The sequence below is a fragment of the Mustelus asterias genome, chromosome 18 (assembly GCF_964213995.1).
Source record: "Mustelus asterias chromosome 18, sMusAst1.hap1.1, whole genome shotgun sequence".
Lineage (NCBI taxonomy): Eukaryota > Metazoa > Chordata > Chondrichthyes > Carcharhiniformes > Triakidae > Mustelus > Mustelus asterias.
The window spans coordinates 32681670-32694494 of NC_135818.1; the positions used below are offsets into that span (position 1 = coordinate 32681670).

General features: G+C 47.5%; 1 protein-coding gene across 1 annotated transcript in view; it reads left to right on the top strand.

Annotated features, from left to right (window-relative positions):
- coch (coagulation factor C homolog, cochlin (Limulus polyphemus)) overlaps positions 1 to 12825 on the top strand; it is a 123834-nt gene that overhangs the window by 25684 nt on the left and 85325 nt on the right. The gene's annotated exons all lie outside the window — the stretch shown is intronic.

Genomic DNA, 12825 nt, shown 5'->3' on the forward strand with positions numbered 1-12825 from the left:
TTTCCAGAACGCTGTGTACAACCAAAGAGGAAGTCATAGTCATAGAGTCATACAGTGTAGAAAAGGTCTTCTAGAACATCAAGCCTGCACGGACAATAACTACTACTAAATCTCATTTCCCTGCACTTGTCCCATATCCTTGAATGTCATGGTATTTCAAGTGCTCATCCAAATATTTTTTAACGGTTGTAAGGTTTCCGGCCTTGACTACCTTCCCAGGCAGTGCATTCCAGATTCCCACAATACTCTGAGTGAAAGGTTGGGATTCTCCCAAATAAATTCAACATGCGGGAAAATGGGAGTAAATCCCCCTGTTTTTTTTAGCGTGATTTCCAGAATGGATCTCCGACACTCTGTGCAACACAGAGTGCCCTAGCGTGATTCCCTCTGAAAATCTGTGAGCAGGGCCTATTCACGCTCAAGAAGCCAGCAGCATAGCGCTCAGTGGGCCACTGCACATGCGCCAATCTGTTAGAACGGAGATCAGTGCATGCGCATTGGCCCTGCATTGCTGGCCTCCACATAGCTGGCCAGCCCCGCAACATCCCATCGCTGCCCTCCCGACTCCCTCCCCCACCACCCGATCACTGGCCTCCTGGGTCAGCCCCTATGTCCTCCCCCCCAGCCCTTCCGCCATCCCCGATCTCCCTGATTTCCCCCCCAACGTTCCGTTCCCCCCCCCCTCACCCGACAGTCCCGATACCCCCTCCATCTGGGTGGCCAGCCTCCCTCTCCCAGTCATCCCAATTGCAGAGTGGCAGCAGGTCACCCCCCAACCCCAGCAGTCTTCTCTAATAGGCCCTGTCCCCCCCCCATAGACCGCCCCCCCCATAGACCGCCCCCTCCGGCCCTGTCCCTTTGGCACTGCCTGATGCCCATTGAGCAGTGCCAAGGTACCCCTTGGGCAGTGCCAGTTTGCCCCTTGGGTATTGCCAGGGTGCCAGGCTGGCACTGCCAGCTGGCACTGTCCAAGGGGCACCACTCCTTACCCCCAATCTCCCGGAGGACCTCAATGGCCTTTTCCCTCCAGCAGGGTCGGGCTGCCTGTTCCCTGTTAGTGGGGAGCAGGAGTAAACCCCGCTGGAGTGAACCACAACAGGAGGGGGGAGAGGGAGACGCTACTGGGCCCAGAGAATTCCATCCCAGGCCCACTAATGAAATGTAAATGGAGATTTCATATTATAGAACATAGAAAGCCACAGCACAAACAGGCCCTTCGGCCCACAAGTTGCGCCGATCATATCCCTACCTCTAGGCCTATCTATAGCCCTCAATCCCATTAAATCCCATGTACTCATCCAGAAGTCTCTTAAAAGACCCCAACGAGTTTGCCTCCACCACCACCGACGTCAGCCGATTCCACTCACCCACCACCCTCTGAGTGAAAAACTTACCCCTGACATCTCCTCTGTACCTACCCCCCAGCACCTTAAACCTGTGTCCTCTCGTAGCAACCATTTCAGCCCTTGGAAATAGCCTCTGAGAGTCTACCCTATCCAGACCTCTCAACATCTTGTAAACCTCTATCAGGTCACCTCTCATCCTTCGTCTCTCCAGGGAGAAGAGACCAAGCTCCCTCAACCTATCCTCATAAGGCATGCCCCCCAATCCAGGCAACATCCTTGTAAATCTCCTCTGCACCCTTTCAATGGCTTCAACATCTTTCCTGTAATGAGGTGACCAGAACTGCGCGCAGTACTCCAAGTGGGGTCTAACCAGGGTCCTATAAAGCTGCAGCATTATCTCCCGACTCCTAAACTCTATTGTAATCAGCTCCGCACAGCGTAGCTGTGGGAGAATCACCCCCAAAATGTTTTTTCTCAAATCCCCTCTGAATCTCCTGTCCCTTATCCTAAAACTATGTCCTCTGATGATTGACCCCAAAACCAAGGGGAACAGCTGCTCCCTACTCTCCCTGCCCATACAAAGAACAAAGAACAGTACAGCACAGGAACAGGCCCTTTGGCCGTCCAAGCCTGCGCCGATCATGTTGTCTTATCTAGATCAATCGCTTTTATCCCTCTATTCCCCATCTGTTCTTGTGTCTATCCAGATAGGTCTTAAGTGTCGCTAATGTATCTGTCTCAACCACCTCACTTGGCAATACATTCCAGGCCTCCACCACCCTCTGTTTAAAGAACTTCCCCCGCACATCACCACTGAACATTTCCCCCCTTATCTTGAACTTGTGCCCCCTTGTAATTGTCATTTCTGCCCTGCGAGAAAGCTTCCAACTGTTCACCCTATCTATAACCCCTCATAATTTTATAAACTTCTATCAGGTCGCCCCTCAGCCTCCGTCTTTCCAGGGAGAACAACCCCAGTTTACCCAATCTCTCCTCATAGCTAATACCCTCCATTCCAGGCAACATCTTGGTAAACCTTTTCTGTACTCTCTCCAAAGCCTCCACGTCCTTTTGGTAGTGTGCTGACCAGAATTGGACACAGTATTCCAAATGTGGCCTAACCAACGTTTTATATAACTGTAACATAATTTGCCAACTTGTATAATCGATGCCTCATCTGATGAAGGCAAGCATTCCATATGCTTTCTTCAGCATCTTTTCCACCTGTGCTGCCACTTTTAAGGATCTGTGGACTTGTACCCCCAGATCTGTCTGTGTGTCTATGCTCCTGATGGTTCTGCCATTTATTTTAGACACCCCCCCTGAATTGGATCTACCAAAATGCATCACCTCGCATTTGTCTGGATTAAATTTCATCTGCCATCTCTCTGCCCAATTTTCCAGCCTATCTTGCTGTATTCTCTGACAATCTTTATCACTATCCCCAACTCCACCAATCTTAGTATCAGCCGCAAACTTGCTAATCCGACCAGCTACGTTTTCTTCCAAGTCATTTATATATATTACAAACAGCAGAGGTCCCAGCACTGATCCCTGCGGAACACCACTAGTTACAAATCTCCATTCAGAAAAGCATCCTTCCACCGCTACCCCCTGTCTTCTATGGTCAAGCCAGTTCTGAATCCATCGAGCTCGTTCACCCCTGATCGCGTGAGATTTAATCTTTTGCACCAGCCTGCCATGAGGGACCTTGTCAAATGCTTTACTAAAGTCCATGTAAACAACATTCACAACCCTTCCCTTATAAAGCATTTTTGTTACCTCCTCAAAATCTCAAATTAGTGAAACATGACCTCCCTTGTACAAAACCATGCTGTTCAAACCTCGTACAAAACCATACTTCTCATAATCTTATGCATCTCAACCATGTCTCCCCTCAGCTTCCTCTGCTCTAAAGAAAATAATCCCATCCTATCCAGCCTCTCCTTACAGCTCAAATGCTCCGTCCCAGGCAACATCCTGGTGAACCTCCTCTGAACCCCCTCTTGTGCAGTCACATCCTTCCTATAGTGAGGTGACCAGAACTGCACACCTTACTCCTGCTGTGGCCTAACCAATACTCTGTACAGCTCCAACATTACCTCATTGTTCTTATACTCTTTACCATAACTGATGAAAGCAAGTGTCCCATATGCCTTCTTAACTATCCTATTCATGTGCTCTGCCGACTTCAGGGATCTGTGAATAAGTATCCTATGATCCCTCTGTTGTCTGTGCTTCCCAGTGTCCTGCCATTCACTAAATACTCTTTCCATCTTGTTTCTTGTTCCAAAGTGCATTACGTCACACTTATCAGGGTTAAATACCATCTGCCAGTGCTCTGCCCATCTGATCAACCCATCGAATCGGATATGGTCTCCGAAAGGGTAGGGGGTTTTAGTTCAGTCGGTGCAGGCTTGGAGGGCCAAAGGGCCTATTCCTGTGCTGTAATTTTCTTTGTTCTTTCTTTGAATTCTTGCTGTAACCTACAACCATCTTCTTCACTATTAACCACCTTATCGATCTTAGTTTCGTCTGCAAGCTTGCCTACCATCCCCCCCACATTTTCATATATATCATTTCTGTATATAACAAACAATAATGGTCCCAGTATTGACGTTTGTGGTACTCCGCTGAACCTCCAGCCACTTGAACAGCCATCTACCATCCACCCTTTGTGTCCTATCACTAAGTCAGTTTCTGATCCAGCTCACCAAGTTTCCCTGAATTCCATGTGTTTTAACCATCTCGGTCAGTCTTCCATGTGGGACCTTGTCAAAAGTTTTGCTAAAATGCATATAAACTATGATGATGATCAGAGGATTAGATAGGCTGGATAGTGACAGCCTTTTTCCTCGGATGGTGATAGCTAGCACGAGGGGACATAGCTTTAAATTGAGGGGTGATAGATATAGGACAGATGTCAGAGATAGGTTCTTTACTCAGAGAGTAGTAAGGGCGTGGAATGCCCTGCCTGCAACAGTAGTGGACTCGTCAACATTAAGAGCATTTAAAGGGTCATTAGATAAACATATGGATGATATTAGAATAGTGTAGGTTAGATGGGCTTTAGATTGGTTTCACAGGTCGGCGCAACATCGAGGGTCGAAAGGCCTGTACTGCGCTGTAATGTTCTATGTTCTAACTATATCAACTGCACTACACTCATCCACACACTTGATCACATTTTCAGAAAATTATAACAGATTTGTTAGGCATGACCTACCTCTGACAAAGCCATGCTGACTATCCCTAATTAACCCATGCCTTTCTAAGTGGATATTAATTCTTTCTTTCAGAATTTTCTTCAATAGTTTTCCTGCCACTGATGTGAGACTCACCAGTCTGCAATTTCCTGGTTCATTTCTATCAGCCTTCTTGAAAAGTAGAACCACATTAGCCATCCCCCAGTCTTCTGGCACTACCCCTGTGAGAGTTTTAACAACACCAGGTGATGCGCGATTAATTCACTCGGGAGGCTAGATTGTACCCGGGAAATAAAGGCTTTTATTACTAACAAGAATGGAGCACACTATATACAATACAATCCCAGACTAAAGGGTCACCAGGCTGTGTAGTGACCTTTATACTTCCCCAGGTAGGCGGAGCCAACTGGAGTGTACCACAGAACAATATCAACAGGTAGAACAGCCCAACCCTAACCCCAACAGTGACAACAGTAACATATCTACAAACACCCATAGTGCTGACCATCCATGGCTCAGCACTCATAGTGGTAACCAACTATGGTTCACCACACCAGGTTAAAGTCCAACAGGTTTATTTGGTAGCAAATACCATAAGCTTTCGGAGCGCTGCTCCTTCGTCAGATGGAGTGGAAATGTGCTCTCAAACAGTGCACAGAGACACAAAATCAAGTGACAGAATACTGATTAGAATGCGAATCCCTACAACCAACCAGATCTTAAAAGTACAGACAATGTGGGTGGGGGGAGCATTAAGCACAGGTTCAAGAGATGTGTATTGTCTCCAGACAGGACAGCCTGCAAGCCCAGGAGGCAAGCTGTGGGGTTACTGATAATGTGACATAAATCCAACATCCCGGTTTAGGCCGTCCTCATGTGTGCGGAACTTGGCTATCAGTTTCTGCTCAGCGACTCTGCGCTGTCGTGTGTCGTGAAGGCCGCCTTGGAGAACGCTTACCTGAATATCAGAGGCTGAATGCCCGTGACTGCTGAAGTGTTCCCCCACAGGAAGAGAACAGTCTTGCCTGGTGATTGTCGAGCGGTGTTCATTCATCCGTTGTCGCAGCGTCTGCATAGTTTCCCCAATGTACCATGCCTCGGGACATCCTTTCTTGCAGCGTATCAGGTAGACAACGTTGGCCGAGTTGCAAGAGTATGTACCGTGTACCTGGTGGATGGTGTTCTCACGTGAGATGATGGCATCTGTGTCGATGATCCGGCACGTCTTGCAGAGGTTGCTGTGGCAGGCTTGTGTGGTGTCGTGGTCACTGTTCTCCTGAAGGCTGGGTAGTTTGCTGCGGACAATGGTCTGTTTGAGGTTGTGCGGTTGTTTGAAGGCAAGAAGTGGGGGTGTGGGGATGGCCTTGGCGAGATGTTCGTCTTCATCAATGAGAAGGCTCCGGAGGAGATGCCGTAGCTTCTCCGCTCCGGGGAAGTACTGGACAACAAAGGGTACTCTGTCCACCGTGTCCCGTGTTTGTCTTCTGAGGAGGTTGGTGCGGTTTTTCGCTGTGGTGCATCGGAACTGTTGATCGATGAGTCGAGCGCCTTATCCTGTTCTTATGAGGACATCTTTCAGCATCTGGAGGTGTCTGTTGAGATCGTCCTCATCCGAGCAGATCCTGTGTATTCGGAGGGCTTGTCTGTAGGGGATGGCTTCTTGAACGTGTTTAGGGTGGAAGCTGGAGAAGTGGAGCATCGTGAGGTTATCCGTGAGCTTGCGGTACAGTGAGGTGCTGAGGTGACCGTCCTTAATGGAGATGCGTGTGTCCAAGAATGCAACCGATTCCGGAGAGTAGTCCATGGTGAGTCTGATGGTGGGATGGAACTTGTTGATGTCATCATATAGTTGTTTCAGTGATTGCTCACCATGAATCCAAAGGAAGAAAATATCATCGATGTATCTAGTGTATAGCATCGGTTGAAGGTCCTGTGCGGTGAAGAAGTCTTGTTCGAACCTGTGCATGAAGTTGTTGGCATATTGAGGTGCGAATTTGGTCCCATTTCCACTCCATCTGACGAAGGAGCAGCGCTCCGAAAGCTAATGGTATTTGCTACCAAATAAACCTGTTGGACTTTAACCTGGTGTTGTTAAAACTCTTACCGTGTTTACCCTAGTCCAAAGCCGGCATCTCCACATCATGACTACCCCTGTGGCCAGAGAGGAATTAAAAAATTGAATTAGAGCCCCTGCAATTTCCTGCCTTGCCTCCCACAACAGCCTGGGATGCAATTCATCTGGGCCTGGAGATTTGTCTGTTTTTAAGCTCTACAGAGCCTCCCCATTTCCTATGTCAAACTGTGTGAGCTCCTCACAATCCCTTTTCCTGAATTCTGTACATCCATTCTCCTTTCCCATAGTGAAGACCAAAGAGAAGTATTCACTTAACATTCTTTACCTCCTCCTGATCGACTTCCTTATTAGCTGTCTATAATGATTATTGATGCATTGTACTGTGTCTAGTATTACAGATCCTGTGTTTAGAACCATAGAACCATAGAAAATTACAGCTCAGAAACAGGCCTTTCGGCCCTTCTTGTCTGTGCCGAACCATTTTTTGCCTAGTCCCACTGACCTGCACTTGGACCTTATCCCTCCACACCCCTCTCATCCATGAACCCGTCCAAGTTTTTCTTAAATGTTAAAAGTGACCCCGCATTTACCACTTTATCCGGCAGCTCATTCCACACTCCCACCACTCTCTGCGTGAAGAAGCCCCCCCTAATATTCCCTTTAAACTTTTCTCCTTTCACCTTTAACCAATGCCCTCTGTTTTTTTTTCTCCCCTGGCCTCAGCGGAAAAAGCCTGCTTGCATTCACTCTATCTATACCCATCAAAATCTTATACACCTCTATCAAATCTCCCCTCAATCTTCTACGCTTCAGGGAATAAAGTCCCAACCTATTCAATCTCTCTCTGTAACTCAGCTTCCCACGTCCCGGCAACATCCTTGTGAACCTTCTCTGCACTCTTTCAACCTTATTTACATCCTTCCTGTAACTAGGTGACCAGAACTGTACACAATACTCCAAATTCGGCCTCACCAATGCCTTATATAACCTTACCATAACACTCCAACTTTTATACTCGATACTCCGATTTATAAAGGCCAATGGACCAAAGGCACTCTTTACGACCCTATCCACCTGTGACGTCACTTTTAGGGAATTCTGTACCTGTATTCCCAGATCCCTCTGTTCAACTGCACTCTTCAGAGTCCTACCATTTACCCTGTACGTTCTTCTTTGGTTTGTCCTCCCAAAGTGCAATATCTCACACTTGTCTGCGTTAAATTCCATTTGCCATTTTTCAGCCCATTTTTCTAGTTGGTCCAAATCCCTCTGCAAGCTTTGAAAACCTTCCTCACTGTCCACTACACCTCCAATCTTTGTATCATCAGCAAACTTGCTGATCCAATTTACCACATTATCATCCAGATCATTGATATAGATGACAAACAACAATGGACCCAACACCGATCCCTGCGGCACACCACTAGTCACAGGCCTCCACTCAGAGAAGCAATCCTCCACAACCACTCTCTGGCTTCTTCCATTGAGCCAGTGTCTAATCCAATTTACTACCTCCCCATGTATACCTAGCGACTGAACCTTCCTAACTAACCTCCCATGAGGGACCTTGTCAAAGGCCTTGCTGAAATCCAGGTAGACAACATCCACCGCCTTCCCTTCATCCACTTTCCTGGTAACCTCCTCGAAAAACTCTAATAGATTGGTCAAACATGACCTACCACGCACAAAGCCATGTTGACTCTCCCTAATAAGTCCCTGTCTATCCAAATATTTGTAGATCCTATCCCTTATCACACCTTCCAATAACTTGCCCACCACCGACGTCAAACTTACTGGCCTATAATTTCCCGGATTTCTTTTGGAACCTTTTTTAAACAACGGAAAAACATGAGCCACCCTCCAATCATCCGGCACCTGCCCCGTGAATACTGACATTTTAAATATGTCTGCCAGGGCCCCTGCAAGTTCAACACTAGCTTCCCTCAAGGTCCGTAGGAATACCCTGTCCGGTCCTGGGGATTTATCTACTCTGATTTGCCTCAAGACAGCGAGCACCTCCTCCCCTTTAATCTGTAAAGGTTCCATGACCTCCCTACCAGTTTGCCCTATTTCCGTAGACTCCATGCCCGTTTCCTCAGTAAATACGGATGCAAAAAAACCATTTAGTATCTCCCCCATCTCTTTTGGTTCCATACACAGTCTACCACTTTGATCTGCAAGTAGTCTACCACAGTCTACCACTTTGATCTCCTCTTAAGTAGCTTCTTGCACTTTTTATACTCCTCGAGCATCTGATGTGTTCCTTGCTGCCTGTACATTTCATACAACTCTCTCTTCCTCTTAATCAGTGTTACAATCTCAATGTTTAACATCATAGTAATTTGTTATGACCACAGAAGTGAAGAGGGAGGGATGTTATATATTTAAAAGGATTACAGAGCTGCTTTAAGAGCTAATCATATGATTTGATGGTGATGTAATTCGGGTATGTGATTAGGCTGTTGTTATACTTCCAGTTTTATATTCTGCAGTGGAAAGAGAGCAGTTCTTCAATAAAACCTGTTGTTTTGTTTGAATCTATATGTACAAACCATAACTTTTCTCTCTGTGTGAAACTCACAACCCTAACATAGTTAGGGCATTACAAGCGCACAGCTCGCCATGAGTCATTGCTAACTTACAGGGGAGAGGGCAGTAGCAAGGGCAAGAATGAATCAGTGACAGGCCTTGGGTGAGATGGGGTGATCAAGTGAAGGAGGGCAACAGCAGATGGGGAACCGGCAAAGTGGGGCAGCAACAGAGGGGGGCAATGGAACCAGGGCAAATGCCTCAATGCCAGAAAGGGGAAGAGACAATAGGATTCAGCACCAGCGGTTGAAGGAAGCCAAGTTTTCAAATGACCCTTCCTTAGGCTGCGTCCATCTGCTTCTAGGCCTCTGCCTTCAAAAAACATCCACTCATATCTGGGGTGGAGGGAGTGTGTTGCCTGCAAGTTCATTATTGACAACAGCAAGTGTAATGGTGAGGTCGTTCAGCCACAAGTCAATTAACCTTCCCTCAGTCTGACAGTTATGCCAATTATGCCCACTTACTCACCACTAATATGTGTGAATGCCACTCAGCACTTAACCCTTGATACACTGACCTCTTTGTTCAATGACTGCTATGGTTTCCCTGCACCACTGGCCAAGTGGGCAAGCACTTATGTCACCTTCGACAGTGAGCAGCATACAGACTAAGGAGAATGCTCAGATCCATCAGATGTATGTGTCTTTATAGGTGTCTCCTATTAACTAGGGTGCACACAAGGCCTTGGAGTGAAACTTGGGAAAAATGCTTGCATTTTACTTGAGAGCTCAGGATACAGTTGGGTAGCTGAAGCTGTGGCTAATCAGTCAAGCTGAGCGTGGCAAGAGCCTTGTCCATTCTGGGAGCTGATGAGGAGCAGATCCTCAACGTGGTGGCCAGCAAATTAGTTACTGGCTGTCGAGATGCAGCTACTAAAAGTGCTTGGGCAAAGGGGAAGCAGAAGCAAAGCATTAACACGCTTTCCATTTTTGTAGTGATTTGCATGAGGGAGAGATAGAGCCTGTGGAGCTGGCTATCATTCTTCTGGCACACTGAGAGAAGAGAAGACATTAATGCAGGTGTTTAGCTCTCCAAAGGTATGAGGAGAACCCTGAGGATGAATGGGGTGACCAGGCTTTCTTCAATGCTACAGGAGAGACCTCAGAGAGCTGTTGCTCAGATGCACCTTTCCCAGGATGTACAGAAAGCAGGTGGATGACCTTCATGCAGATGAGCAAGAACCAGTGTCAATGAAGGTCTCACCTGTCCAGGTACATGGTGGTCATCAATGCAATCTGCTACAGGAGTTGGCACATATTGACTTGGAGGGCATCCACTGTCACAGCCACCCTCAACCTTTATGTGACTGGCTCCTTCCAGGACTCTACGGGTGACCTTGGAGGCATCTCACAAGCTCCCTCATGGATGCACTCCTTGCAAATGCACACAAATATGTCAACTTCAAACAGGATCAGGCTGGCCAGGACACAAGCGCCATGGGATTCACCCAGATTGCAAGCTTTCCACAGGTGCAGGGAGCCATTGACTGCACTTATGTGGCTCTCCAATCTCCATGGCATCAAGGAAAGCAGTTTATTAACCTCAAGGTCTTCCATTCCCTAAATGTTCAGTTAGTCTGCGACCAGTTGAGCGGACCCCTGCAATACAATCTGCAGAGGTATGTCATTGTGCTTGTCTGTTGTGCCCTTCACAACCTTCAATGAGATGAGGAGTTGCCTGAGGAGCAGCATGTTTCAGCTGAAGAGGAGGATGTTGACATTGACATCAAAGAGGAGGTCCTGGAAGCGAGTAGGTTGGCCATGAGGCCATGATGATTAGACGGGGCAGTGGACCTCAGGATGTGCTGATTTCTGCCCAATTCACAGATGGTGATGATTAGGACCAATGATTAGATTCCACCTTACTGAAGTGCCTTCTATGAGCATTGTTCTCCAGTCTGACAATGTTCATATCATGGGAAGAAAGTGTTTACCATAGGCTCTACATAGCATTGGGAACAGTGCATTGTTTCTCAAAGAGCAACTGCGAATGTCTGACTCCTGTTTGGTTACTCTCAATGACATCAAGGCGATGTGGCGCAGAGCATTTCATCTCTCCTGATCGAAGCTCCTCATTGGTGATCTGTGCCCTTGAGGTTCAGTATCACCAGAGGTCGCTGAGGTGAACTTTTTACTGGGTCAAGCAACTGAGCAACATGTGCAGAGAGCACACATTGACAATGATTGGGATGAGTGAGGGCAGCCTTACACATTGTGGGAGATGTCTTCATTCCTTATGACAACCAACATGACTGAAGTGTACAGTCACTGTGAGGAGATGCCACATATGATCTGGCAACCCTGCAAAGAATATATGGAGGGAGCTCTGGACTGAGCACCCTGCTTTTCTGTGGAAAAGGAATCCAATTGTCTGAGTGGCTCAACAGGAAGACACCTCATCAGAACAGGGAGTCATAGAGAGGGTGCAATAAGTGAGAATTAATTTACAGAGGTGGGCGCTATCTACAAGTGCCTAATACCCATGCTGTGCAACTAGATCTTTCTAATCTCTCTAACACTGCCACAATGTCTTGGTGTTTCCCCAGGATACACAGTGGCGGTGGAGGCAGCCTGCTGTTTGCCAAGCCCTGTTGTCTGTGATAACCTTGGTGGGTGTCTTCTGCAGGGCTGAGAACTGGAGGGTCCCAGCTGCTCTTGGGGTGCTGCTGTGTGGCAGTGCCATCCTCAGCAGCCTGTGGAGTTGGAGCTGAAGCAGTCACGGGAAGAGGGGAATGTGATGGACACTGCAGGAATCACCTTGGTGGATGGCTCCAGACCGTGAACCAGCTTTTCCTCATCACTATGGGCGCGGGAGGGGACCAGGCTTCCTCTTGTGATAGAGGGGCAGTGGAGTGAGCTTGCAAAGGCCCACCATCCTGTGGCATTGATACTGATGGGTCTCATCAAGTCCCTGCACCATGGAGTCTGTGTCCTGCACCATGGAGTCCGTGTCTTGCACCATGGAGTCCGTGCCCTGCACCATGGAGTCCGTGCCCTGCACCATGGAGTCCGTGCCCTGCACCATGGAGTCCGTGCCCTGCACCATGGAGTCCGTGTCCTGCACCATGGAGTCCGTGCCCTGCACCACGGTCAATAGTCACCTTCAGCATCACACCCTCAACTGTCAATGATCACCTGTCCCTTCACAATTACACCCAATTTTGTAAATAATCACCTGTCCCCTTCAGTATCACATTAACAAGAAACATAAAATTGGTGATAAGGGGCTGGCTACCAACTTGTCTGATGATACTGAAGAAGCATTGAAAGAATTTGATTTTTTAGTGACAGTTGAAGATGGAGAAGGAGCTGGGGAAGCTCGGAGCTCCGGGGATGGAACAGAATGGGGTAAGAAACTCAGTGGAGTTGTTGATGCATTACACTTAAAAAACAAAGAACAAAGAACAAAGAAAATTACAGCACAGGAACAGGCCCTTCGGCCCTCCAAGCCTGCACCGACCATGCTACCCGACTTAACTAAAACCCCCTAACCTTCTGGGGACCATATCCCTATATTCCCATCCTATTCATGTACCCACATGTCAATAATCACAATCACAATTTAAAACCATTGTTTGTCTGTGTTATGGCACTTAGAGCTTTTTGTCTGA